A 9497-nucleotide genomic window follows, 5' to 3' on the forward strand; every position below is an offset into this window, starting at 1 on the left:
GATTCTAGGTTTGTACAATTGACTTTTAATTTTACTTGAATGCTGGGCTTTGTATTCATTCTCAAAAACCATTGCCTTGTTTATTTCAATCTATCTCCTTAAGGTCTTTCTTTATCTTGAGCCTCATATACAAAATCATATTCTCCATAGTAATGTTTCTCAATCTTTTTTTTTATCATTATCATACTCCTAAGGAGCCTTTTAAGATATTTTTTCCAATCTCTCTCCATGAAATTTTAATACCACAGATATGCTGTCTATCTGTTTATTTGCTGTATGTATATCTCTGTTTCATGTAAAAAAGAAATTTTTTTTTCACTCTTCGAGAATCAATTTTTGCCCTCTTGGGGGCAATATCACCCCCATTGAGAATGCATGATCTGTATCAATAAATGTTTTATATGCATATTTGATCAGCCAGACTGATGAAAGTATTGAATGAGAGGGTCCAGGACAGAATACTGCAGCATAACCTTTAGAGTCTTCCCCTTTTGATAAGGTTGTTCAAACTTGAAACAATCCATATAACTCCTGCTACCACCCAGCTCCGACTTTTCCATCTTCTTCATGAAGATATCATAAGACTTTTTCAAATGTCTTGCTGAAATCCAGATACATTATACTATGGTATCCCAGTGATCTATCCTTTTAAATACCCTTTTCAAAAAGGAAATGGACTTAGTTAAGCATGACTTGCTTTTAGTCATCCCATGCTTACCCCTAGTGATTTCCGCCCCCTTTCTAAAGCCCCACAAATGATCTGCCTAACAGTGCATTCTACACTTTTGCCAAGGATAAACGCCATGCTCATTGGTCTTCAGTTTCCAGGATCTATATTTTGCACCCCACACCACCACCTACCTTCACTAAAAGTTGGGATATTTCCCTGCCTCTTTGCACCCCTCATGTCTTCTCTTTGCCATAATTTCTCAAAGATTACCAAGACTGGCTCTGTGATCACATCTGCACATTCTCTCAGCAACCTCAAATGTGATTTGTGTGGGCCTGGAAACTCATTGAAGGCAGCTAAGGACTCCCTTATTATCTTCTCATCTATCTTGGGCTTTAATTCTCTTTCCAGTTCAAAGATCATGCTCCTTGATGGAGAGGTTAATTAACTTGCCCACAGCCACACACCTAGTAAATTGGCAGAGCTGGGATTTAAATCGGGCTCTGTTTGACTCTGAAGACTGGCTCTTAACCAGAATGCTATGAGATTTCAAACACCAAATGAGTGGTATGGCCTATGGGTGTTGTATGAGTTCCAAAATGGGAGATAACTATTTTAATAAGAGTAGTCAAGGCAGGCTTTATAAAAGAGGTGAAATTTGAACTGGATCTTAAATAATGAGTAGGATCCCAATAGGAACAAAATAATGAAGTGTGCATATGTTGGTGGGAATCAGGGAAGAGAGTGAGGATGGCATCCCAGTCAGATGAAATAACAAAGAATAATAAAGGATAAGAATTGCCACCTTGGTCTGCCTCATAGTCTACTTCGTTGATCATTATGAACACTAAGATACCACAAATGGTTAAGAGAGAGCCAGAGTGTTCCTGCCTTCCCTTAATAATAGCTTATTAAAGCTCTGATGCTTGCTACTTGTTTATTCTAGGGCAAGGCAGAGCCCTTCTGGTCCTTGGTTTCCTGCTCTATAAAATAGGAATAAAACAGGCCTATTTTCAATAAGCATTTACTGAGCTCCTACTATATACCAGATACTATGCTAGTTGCTGGAGTTATAATGGCAGGCTATAATAAGAAACATGATCTCACCCTCAATAAGTTAAAAATCAGTCATGTATTTGCTTTGTGGAAGTTTTCAGTCTGTACTACTATTTTGTTCCATTATCTGGGTAATGTGGCACATTTTACTTATCTTAAAATGACCTCATTTAAAAGCTTGTGGGGATAGTGGTAAGGAGGCTTTTGATATGGTAGCCTAGGATTTGTGGAGCAAGTTGGTGTCTGCTCTCTCCAAGATGTTATAGATTCTGGTTAATTCCATCTCAGCCCTCACCCAAGTCTTGGATTCTGTTTTTTTGCTTCCTCTAGCCTCATTCCCAGCCCAATATTTTCCCCTATATTGGGCATTTTCCATCCCTAGATTGTAGAACTGAGTTCCCTGAGGGAGAAAAAAAAGCCAGCTGCACCCAGTATGCCAAGTGGTTGGCAGGGGCGGGGGTTGCTGTACATTGGTGTAGTATGGCCCAGCCGTGTGGGGCTGTGTCATTTGGTTTTGGTTAGCTAACTACAGTCCTTGCCTCTTTTTAGCTTGAAATCCTCCAAGGCCAGTGAAAGTGTGAACAGAAGCCACGGAAGAGGATGGACTGTCAGCTTCCAAACCAAATAGCCTTGGGGTGGAGTTCAACCAAGACTTTGGGAGAGAGTAAGTTGGATATCTTCTCTGTTGGCCTGGTTAACACAAAAATATGCTTCGCTGGCTGGCAGCAGAACTTTTTTTTAATCAGGGGAAGCAACTCATTTGCCTTGTCAACAAAAGGGCTCTAATTTCTCAATATTAGTCAAAGGAAACCTCTGTCCCTAGTAATTGAAATAAATGGTTATAGTGGTTGCTGATCTTTGACTATATCAAATCCATACCCCTCTGCTTGGTCATCAAACCTCTTTCTCCACCAAAAGCTTGGTTTCACCACTACTTGGCACTAGTCTAGCTGGCCTTTGTATTCCATTTCTCAGGGCTGAACAAAACTTTCAGGAACATAACCTCCACTGGGCTGGTGCTAAAGTAGGAGACTCAGGACTGGAAAAGGTTGGGTGGAGGGTGATACTTAAAATACAGATGTCATCCAAGTCTTAGGCATAAATTGTAGATGAGAAAGAGTCAGTCCTAGAGAATTGAGCATAGGGTACCAGGTGAGAGTGGGCAAGGCCACAGACAGAAGACAAGGCAAGAAGTCAGGAATTGAGGTGATCCAGAAATCACAGGTCAGGAAGTACTGTGTAATGTGGGATGGAGCCAAATAATGCAAGGCAACAGCTAAGAGCAAAGCCACAGATCAGGTACTCATTTTTAATGGAGGTTGGAGTCCCAGCATGATTCAACCCTACCACCATATTTTTACTCAAGATGTGCCCCCGGCTGTGACTGTTCTTTCTCACCCTTCCATATACCCAAGTCTTGCTTATTTTTTGATTCTCCAACCTTACTTTTTCCACGAAGCCTTCTCCCTCCTTGAGTGATCTGCACTCTTTCTGAATAATCATCTCACTTTGAGTCAGTATCATATCACACAGGGTTCTAGTTAGTCATTCTTCAATGTTTCATGTGTGTGCTTGGATTTCCTCAGACTACAGACTCCTTGAGGACAGCAGCTCTAGCTTCTGTACTTCTACACTCCCCACAGTGTGAAGCACAGAGCTAGGAACCAAGTAAATGTGCAGTAAATACTTGGCAAGGAATTCCAGAGATATTCAGAATGGAAGTCAGTAGCAACTTATTAGCAAGAGACTTGAAATTAGCCCACCATACACGCGAGCACATACACGCACTCGTGCACACACATACACACACACGTGCTTAGAAAACCAAGTAAAACTGTCCTAAATGTGGAAGTCATGGAGGATGGTATTATAGTATCCCTTTGTCAGAGCTAGGTATACATAAACAGCTCTTTGAGAGCTGGGAAAGCTTATAGAACTAGTACAAAATGGGAGAAGGCAGCCTTGAGCTGTAATTAAGCTGGAGGGTGAAGTAAAGATAGGGAGGGGGTTGGAAGCAAAGAGAAATATGAAAAATTTCTAACATGCAGGGAAGGGACTCTTTTTCAATTCCCTTAATATGTCATTCATCTGGCATCCACTAATTTGGGATTTTTGAAAAATCGGACTAAGAGAGGTTATAGCTTGTTATAGGCAGATCTTGAAAGAAAAAGAGCTGCTAAATTAATTAAGCCTCCTCCATGATGGGAGAGACAGTGGGGCATAGGGAAAAATCTTGTTTGACTTAGCTAAAAGTTTCCCAGTTCCTTCCTAGAGCTCTTTAGAAACCTCGTTAAGCTACTTGTAAATCCTGGTCATTCCCGTCCAATTTTTTCCTTATCATAAATACTTTGGAGTATTAAAACTACATTAAAAATTTACAATTCTGACTTTTCACTATCTTAGACTCCTTCTCCTCCTTCCCTCCTCATTTGGTACCAAAAGAGAAGAGACTAGGTATGGAAAGCCTCAAAGTACTGGGAGCTTTCCTGTGCTATCTCATTTCGTCTTCACAGAAACGACCCTGTAGCAGAGATAGTGTTTTTCTTGGTTATCAGAGGGGGGCACCTGCTGGGTGTTCAGGGGTATGTTAAGTGACCAGACTAAGGCCACACAAGAAGGAAATTGTGGAGCGCCTGCTTCTAAAAAACAATTCTTCCAACTCCAAAGACCTCCTGCTTTCCCCTAGCCTACGTTGCCCCTAAATTGAAAATAATCATTGACTAACAGCGGATTAAAAGATTTTTCTTGACAAATATTGCTTTATTAATCATTTAAGTGGCTGTGAATTCATGAGAAGAACACATGTTCAAAAACAGAGGTTATATTCATAATAGACAAAAACTGGAAATAGCCCAGATGTCCTAGTTTTAGAAATGGAGAACGGATTAGCATTTGCCAGGGTTTGGGGGTGGGGAGAAGCTGTGTTGCAGGAGGGAGGTGGGTGTGGTTATAAAAGGGCAATACCACGAAGGATCTTTGAGGTGATGGCACTTTTCAGTATCTTGACTCTGATGGTAGACACATGAACCTAATGTGTTTAAAATTATATAGAACTAAATATATATGCACAGATGAATATGAGTAAAATGAGAACTCTGAATAAGACTGGTGAATTGTATCAATGTCAATATCCTAGTTGTGATATTATACTAAAGTTTTGCAAAATATTATTGGGGAAAGCTGAGAAAAGGGTAAACAGAATCTCTCTGTACTATTTCTTACAACTGCATGTGAATATACAATAATCTTTTAAAAATTCAATGAAAAAGGAGATAATATGCAGTGGCAATATATATATTCAATATATATAATGTGTGCATATATGTGTGTAAATTCAATATATATAATGTGTGCATATATGTGTGTAAATTCAATATATATAATGTGTGCATATATATATATATAAATTCAATACATATAAGACAATTCAATGAAAAATGAGATATGAGATAATGTGTCGTGGGAATATATATATTTATATATACATAAAATTTTATAATTATATATATATATAAATCAGTGTATTATCTCTGATCTGACAGAAGTTTCTTTTGAAAGACGATGTTACAATAATCTTGTAGGTTTGAGTAGTTCAGCCAAGACTTGGAGACAAGGTGGTGGGAATTCTGGCTCAGGGAAATCGTTCCCCAGGGAAAAACACAGGTTGCTGAGCCTGACTGAGTGCAACAGAATGGGAGTGTGGTGTGAAATTTGAAGGAGTAGGTTTCACGCTTCATTCAAGGCCATAACTTTTCAGGTTCCTCTGCTCTTTGCTGAGAGAATAAAATCTGCTCCCAGAGGCCTGGTTACAATGAGCCCCAGCTAGAACCAGTTACATAATTTGCTGGGCCTAGTACAAAATGAAAATGTGGGGCCTCTTGTTCAAAATGTATTAGGAATTTCAAGACAGCCACTGCAGAACATTAAATTAGGTGTGGGGCCCCTCCAAGCACAGAATGCTGTGCAACTACACAAGTCCTGGCCCAAGTTAACATTTCTGCTAAATCCCCACAGCTGCAACATCTACAGAACACAGACCATCACCCCCTTTGCAGCCCTTCCCTGCTAGTCTGAATTGACTGAGATGACGGAGGCCCAAGTGGCTCTTTGGGATCCATTCACTGTGTAGTCACAGTTCTGGGCATTGTAAATCCCTGCTGACTGATGGACTGGACTGTTGTTCCATAGACCAGATATAGAGCAAGAGAGGGTGGAACCCAGAAGCAGAAGGCATGCTGGAAAACTCTGGTGCCCATTGACAAAAAGGAGGCTGGTGAGAAGCAAATCAGGCTGGTGGCCATCCAGAAATTGTACAATGGATGGAGCACTAAATTATAACCTGGAGACCTGGGCTCAAATGCCAGGTTTGACACCCTCGAGATCATTAATTTCTGGGCGTATCAGTTTCCTCATGTGTGAAATGAAGATAATAACAATAGTACTTTTCTCATTGGGCTGTCATGAGGATCAAATAAAATCATGGATATGAAAGCACTATGAAAACTCTCATGTGAACAGAAATGTAAGACATCTCAGAATGACCACCAGTCTGATTATTACATACGCATCCCTAAGCCTTTGTTAGCAGGTGGTGGCTGGCCTGATCTGGATGCCTGAAATAAGAAGTAAGGTTAAAATGCATGGGCCAGACATCCAGTTCTGGCCAAGACAGAGGAGTCCCATTCCCCACCCTCATTCCCAGTCCTCCCTCTTACAACTAAAAACTGCTGGATATAAGACAACAAACAAACATAAGAAGGCTGAAATGTGGGAAGAAAAAGGCAGACAACCTAAGCACCTAAGGACTTGAGAAACAACACAACCCTGAATACCCTGGGTTTTCTTTTTTCCTCCCATATATCTCAGATAGGATGTTGTAGAAGACTCCAACCTGAAACATCCCACAAGCACAGACGAAAAAAGTGTTCCAAGCAAAGCCTATTCACTGTAGCCACGGGACTGGGGTTACCTAACAACAGAAGGTTACCTAACAACACAAAACCTTTTTTGGCAGTACTCACTCTGTTCCAACTAAACATCAATGGCACAACTGCATACCACTCCTCTGGGGTTTCAGTGGGGCTGAGTGGAGAGCTGATATTCTATCCCCTGCCTGGCAGAAACAGTTAGCACTCTATTCCCCCATCAGAGTAGGGTCAGCTTAGCAGTGAGCTGAGTCTCCACTACCAGCTAGCAGCAAAGAGACTGAACAAGGTGATGTGAGGTGGGGCTAGTTGGTTTCAACAAGCAATTACTAATTCTCTGGAAACAAAGGAAAAGCTGGATAATCTCAGCAAAGAAATAGAAAATGTTAACAAGAACCAAAGGGAAGTTATAGAACTTAAAAACACAAAACTAAAATAAAAAATACTCACTGAATGGGCTCAATGGTAGAGATTACAGAGGGTAGAATCAGTGAACTTGAAGATAGGTTGATAACGTTTACCCAATGTGGAAAAAAAAAGAGAGAAAATGACTGAAAAAAAGTGAACAGGGACCCAGGGAGCTGTGAGACAATAACAAAAGTACTAACATGTGTATCATTGGAGTTCTGGAAGGAGCGAGTAAGGAGTGTGGGGCTAAAATATATTTGAAGAGGTACTGGCTATGAATTTTCCAAATTTGTCATGACATAAACCTAAAAGTTCAAGAAGCTTGGTGACCTGAAACAGAATAAACTCAAAGAAATCCATACTAAAACACACCATAATTAAACATCTAAAAATTAGAAGTCATGATCCAAAAGAGATCACTCTCTGCCACCCCATGGGTTTTGGGGAATTCAGTACAGAAGATCTTCAGAGCTGTCAGCCTCCCCTTTCTGCATCATACCAGGGAAGACGGGCAAGTCCCACCTACTTCAAACCCTGGCTTCCCCAGGCTTAACCATCAAGCCTATCATTCATTCATTCAATAAACATTTATGAGCACCTAATATTTAATAGTCATTCACCTCATTGCTAGTGAGACAACTGTGAACAAGCTAGAGTCTCTGCCCCCATGGAGCTATATTCTAGTAGGTGGAGACAGACATACAGGGCATGTGTTGAGAAAGAGGGTAACTAAACAGAGCAGTACTTATTTAGAGACATACTTTTCCCAGAAAAGGATCTTATATCAGCCACCCTTTCATTCACTCAATATTTATTAATCACTCAAACACTCACAATGTCTAAGAACCTGCTCGGCCTTGGAGACACAGTTCCTGCCCTCAAGGAACAAATAGTGTTCTTGTAGGACAGGGTTGCTTAACCACAGTACTGTTGACATTCGGGATTGAATAATTCTGTTATGTGTGTTGAGGTGGGGGCTGTTCTGTGCATTGTACAGTGTTTAGCAACATCCCTGGCCTGTACCCTCAGAAGGCAGTAACATCCTTCCTCCAAGTTGTGAAAACCAAAAATGTCTGCACACATGGCCGATGTCTCCTGGTAGGCAAAAACACACCCAGTTGAGAACCACTGTCGTAAGGTAAACTGAAAAGTGGACGAATAGTTGATATAAAATGTGATAACTGCTTTGATAGAGAAACGTCCCTTGGCTCCACATTGCTTCCAGGCCCTTTAGAGGTGGCCTTACTCCACTTCCAGCCTTATTTCCTGCCATGTGGTCAAGCCCCCACTATACTGCACTCTAATCATCCCCAGAACATGGCATGCCTTTGTCTTTCTCCAGACTTTTCCATATGCCCTTTTCTCTACCTTGAATACCCTCCCCTGGCCAGCAACCTCAAGTGGCATAGCACTCCTTTTAAATATTTATTTGAGGTATTTGTCTCATGTTGAGGGCAGAGACTATGTCAAGTTGATCTCTGTATCCCTAGCGCTTAGCATAGCCCTTACTTCCTGAAGTAATGCAAGGATGCAGAGAAGAGAGAAGACATAATTGTCCCTAGCTCTCAGATTGCTTCCATTCTCCTTGTAGGAGGAAAGAGAAACAGAAGTGAAACACTCCCATTCTGTACAGCCCAGTTTGTAGTAGAATTAAGTGTGAATATGTGCAAGATGTATTACAAATGATAGAACATGGGCAGAGGATTCGTGAGATGAAATAATTGAACTGGGCCTTGAAGGCTTTGATCATATGAAAGATAGGGAGGAGTAGCTAAGAGATGGGAGTGGGAAAAGATAATAGAACACACTATTCCCCAGACAGTGAGAAAATCAAACCCCAGAGAGTACAGACCTGACATCCACTTCATGTACATAAGAGGTCTACTCCCACCCTGAGGTTTGCTCCTACCCTGATGTCTGGATAAATCTTGGATCCTTTAAGCAGGTAACAAAGGGAAAGGGTTAAAGAATGATGGGAGTTTTGGACTGCTGGAAAGCACTGGGAGTGACAGGTTTAGAGAATTAACACAGGCACACCGCCACCAAATAAGCTGATATTCCAAGCACAAGAAGCGAACTCTTCCTTAGCACGTCTGATTCGGCTAATTTAGACTGAGCACCGATCATGTACAATGTGCTTCCTATATATTGTCTTGCTTAGCTTTCACAATAGTAAGATGGTGAAGTCTTAGTGGCAAAATAAATTCAAACCAAAGTTTTCTGATGATGACAAAGCCTGGTTACTTTCATTGTGCCATACTGCCATGGTTAGCTCAGTGGACCCAAGTTTGGGATCTAGAGATATTCTTAGTGAGCTACTTCCTTCCTTCATTACTTTTCTCCCTCTCTATAAGCTTCTAATCGTGAGATACCCCATCCAAAAGAGCATGGATAGTCTCTGGAATGGGGCATCCACAAATACTTCCAAGATTAGTATC

Source organism: Nomascus leucogenys, chromosome X, assembly GCF_006542625.1.
Source record: "Nomascus leucogenys isolate Asia chromosome X, Asia_NLE_v1, whole genome shotgun sequence".
NCBI lineage: Eukaryota > Metazoa > Chordata > Mammalia > Primates > Hylobatidae > Nomascus > Nomascus leucogenys.